The sequence below is a fragment of the Sander vitreus genome, chromosome 22 (assembly GCF_031162955.1).
Source record: "Sander vitreus isolate 19-12246 chromosome 22, sanVit1, whole genome shotgun sequence".
Classification (NCBI taxonomy): Eukaryota; Metazoa; Chordata; class Actinopteri; order Perciformes; family Percidae; genus Sander; species Sander vitreus.
Genome location: NC_135876.1, coordinates 10,990,990 through 10,995,125, shown reverse-complemented (window position 1 = coordinate 10,995,125; position 4,136 = coordinate 10,990,990). Strand labels below are relative to the sequence as shown.

Sequence of the window (4,136 nt, the reverse complement as noted above, 5' to 3'; positions counted from 1 at the left end):
AAGTTTCTGTTTGTATTCTGTCTTTTTCATTACTTTTTTGACATAGTATACTATGACTTTTTACAACTTTTCTCAACATACTATACTATGACTTTCTTATTCCTTTATTTGACATACTATAACTTTTTTATCACTTTTGTCGACATACTATACTATAACTTTTTCATAACTTATTTCGACATAATAGAATATTACTTTTTATCTCTCTCATTGGACATAGGCTACTATACTATGATTTTTTTATCCCTTTATTCAACATATGACTTCATTCCACATACTGTTGATATAACATTTTCTTCTGTATATACACTGTACATACTCTCACTTTACTGCCTTTTGGACTTTTGGTTAGATGCCAAACTGCATTTCCTTGACTCCGTTCCTGTACTCTGCAATGACAATAAATCTAATAATCAAATCTTTTTTTTGTCATACTATACTATAAATAAGAATAAAGTTTCTGTTTGTATTCTGTGTCTTTTTCAACTCACTTTACTGTGACTTAATTTAAGAGTGAAATAAGTTTAATAATATGGTGCATAATAGGTTGATATGTAAGAGTCTTTGGCAATTAGACTTCTATTTTTACAAGGGGTAAAGAGGCCATGGAAATACAGGAATAGGACAGTGGTGGTGGCGATGAAGGGATTAAGTAAGAGCTGAGGAACCCTGGGCGCTGGGAATGATGAGAACTGGAGGTGAATGGGGTGCAGGAGGGTCACATCGATTTAGCCTGAAATGACAATGGACAGCAGCAGAGAGTAGAACAGATTTAAAGTTTGAATGCAAAAAAAACAAAGCTCACAGAGATTGTGGCAACATCTGGTTGGTTTAACTGAAAGAGTGAATGTCCAGAGTCAGCTGATCATAATGCAGCTGATTAGGTTGAGAGAGGTTGAGAGAGAGAGAGAGAGAGCGAGAGAGAGAGAGAGAGAGAGAGACAGAGAGAGAGAGAGAGAGAGAGAGAGAAAGAAATGTGAAGCATGGAAGGCTTCTTGAATTATCTTACGATAAGCTTTATCATTATTTTCTATGACTTTTTTCAACATAATACTGTATACTATGACATTTCTGAGACTTTTTTCAACACACTATACTATGACATATTTTACTTTTTTGACATATACTATACTATGACTTTTTTTCCATCATATGACATTTTTGTGAATCACAATGAGTCCTTCTGTGAATGTGTCAGTGTGTCATGTAAATATCTATACTGGGCCCCTGACAAATTGCAACAGAAGCAAACTCAACTGATTTTGTATCCTCAATATGTCCTCAGTAAGGAAAGAAAAGCCCTGAAGAATCCCATTAGGAGAAAGTTTCGAAAAAGACCCAAATATAGCCTATTCATATGCCTATTCATTCTTTTTCTCACGTGAATAGGGTAAAGGTTTTAACCTTTAGATATCACCATAAAAAGTACTGAGTTGATTACTTACATCAAGACAAACAAAAAATGTATTACAAGTTTTTTGAAATTGTTTGTTAATATGGGCAAACGGTGCATAATCTAATTACGTATGTGCTAATTTGCATAAATACCACAACATTGGGTATAGCCAGGTGAAAATGTTTTGTTGAATCTTGTTGACATATAACAGTAAAGGACTTAATGTTAAGGTCTGAATGCAACCCATTTAGGCTACCCATGAGCATTAATACATAGAGGCAGGGTGAAGTACTCAGCCTTTGTAATTTTTATTGCAGAGATGGGGTTTGGGGCTGGGTCTGTGGGACTGTTTCTGGGAGATGAGTCTGAGGAAGAACAGGACCTACCTTTTGTCTTCTACATTTTCCTTACCCTTGTCTCCTGTTCTTCCCACAGACTCATCCCCCAGAAACAGTCCCACGGACCCAGCCCCCAAACCCCATCTCTGCAATAATAATTAATAAAGGCTAGCACATAGGTAGTTAGATTATGCACCGTTTGTCCATGTTAACAAACTATTTCAAAAAAACTTGTAACACATTTTTTGTTTGTCTTGATGTAAGTAATCAACTCAGTAATTTTCATGGTGATATCTAAAGGTTAAAATGTTTACCCTATTCACGTGAGAAAAAGAATGAATAGGCGTATGAATTGGCTATATTTGAATCTTTTTTTTTAGACTTTCCCCTAATGGGATTCTTCAGGGCTTTTTTTCCCTTAACTCAGGACATATTGAGAATACAAAATCAGTTGAGTTTGCTCCTGTTGCAATTTGTCCTAGGTTGACCCCCATTTTGGCTTAAAATGACTGGACTAATGTCCCATATGCCACACTTGCTACTGCACTGCAATACTGGAGTACTGTATCTAAGCACATATATAAGCATACATTTTGCCCCCCATGAAGTGTACTTGAATGAAGCACAAATGTTTTATTACAGAAAACTGTATTGTCATAAATCATGTAAGCAACTAAAATATGTTTAATCTTCATTCCAATAAAAATTTATCAGATTTTCAAATGTATTTTTACAGTAAATTCTTAAAACATGAATATGTTTATCTGTTTATCTTTAAGTTTTGAAATACACTCAGTAGCCAGTTTATTAGGTCCACTTAGCTTTGATTTGGTCTAATACAACAGCCCTGCAATAAACCATTCCTTCATTAATTGATATACATATATAATTGATGTGGATTCAACTTTATGGTTATTTTGTGGTTTTCTTGAGTTGTATTGTGTTATAGATCAGACCTTTAGGAGGGCTCAGCCCCTAATGAGAATGTGACACAGATACAGTGCCTTGCAAAAGTATTAACCCCCCCCCCCCCCCTGCGAAATCAGTAATTTCATTAGCCGATAATCTCTGAGCTAGCTACTGAACGTCAGCTAAAGTTCTGAACTAAACCTGACACTTTATAAGTCACAGCAGGGGCGCAACTACCCAGTGTCAGAGGTGTATGCAGCAACAATTTTGGCGGACAAGTGTGCCGGACATCATCATGTATGGGCTTTCAATAATAAAGGTTCATCTTTCAAAGTATATCAGTGACGTTAACGGTCGCCCAGTTGCAACCTAACTGTGACAATTGGCAAAAAAAAAATCAGCAACCCCTGGTTGATGTGATTTGAGTGGTGAGTGGTTTTCCATCTCTGTCTGCACTATTTCCCCCCCAAAAAGGACGAGTGAATAGGTTGATCAACAGAACTTCAAACCATACTGGACATTTAGTTTTGTGTGGTCTAACTAATAGAGCTCCTACCTTATGTCATCACTGGTCTCATCTCTACCTGATGTCTGTCTCATTCACTCCTTGCCTGTGTTCTTCTCCACTAAGACAGACATAATGTCAAACAAACATTATGTAATATATTTTTCATTAGTTTTTCCATATTAATAATATTAAGAAATGAATCTGTTGGTATCAAGTGGTTCCCCATACACTTCCAACTAATGTTAGACCTACCTGTTGCCTTCCCGTTTTTCCTGATCCACCATCCTCACACCTGAATGAAATGAACTCACTGTTAAGTATAGCAGCCTAAATTCAATTCTTAAATCAGCCTAGTGATGGCATCAGATAATACAACTATTATGTAGTAAGGTTCTGCTGCTGTTGAAATTACATTCACATTTTGTATTATATATATATTTGTATTTATTTATTTATTTCTTCATTTTTATTTATTTTTCTTCTTGTCATTTATTGTGCATGCTACCTTATATTTATCAGTTGTTATTTGACCTTAATAAAATTGAGATATGTCATGCATGGGATTGGTAACTTAGGGTTTAACCAAAATCTAAATGTAGCTATCAGCAACATTGGTTTGCATTAAGTTAGCAAACACTAGCCAGTCTGTTAACATGAATATTTGCAAGCCTCCAAGTTTGGTAGCAAATCTATGCATGCTTCCATGGTAAACCAGAGTTATTGCATTAGTTATGTTTTCCAGATTATTGTCATTTATTGTACATGCTACCTTATATTTATCAGTTTTCAGCTCAGCAACCTCGGTTTTGCATATTCTAAGCTAGCCGTAAACCCCCATTTGGCTGCTGCATTCCCAGTGTTAGCAAACGCTAGCTAGTCCGTTAACATGATTATTTGCAAGCCTCCAAGCACAGACGTCACACTTTAAATCCATGGGCGTAAATCTGATCTAACAGTAGGGGGGGACAATAAACATAAAATTTCT

At 35.9% G+C, this 4,136-nt stretch overlaps 1 long non-coding RNA gene across 1 annotated transcript; it reads right to left on the bottom strand.

The window, feature by feature from the left end:
* Positions 1-342: 342 nt before the first annotated feature.
* LOC144537282 (uncharacterized) lies at positions 343-3,471 on the bottom strand. The gene is made up of 3 exons (XR_013503840.1): positions 3,404-3,471; positions 3,200-3,269; positions 343-733 (listed from the first exon to the last, which is right to left on the bottom strand). It is a non-coding gene; the product is annotated as an uncharacterized LOC144537282 (long non-coding RNA).
* Positions 3,472-4,136: the final 665 nt, after the last annotated feature.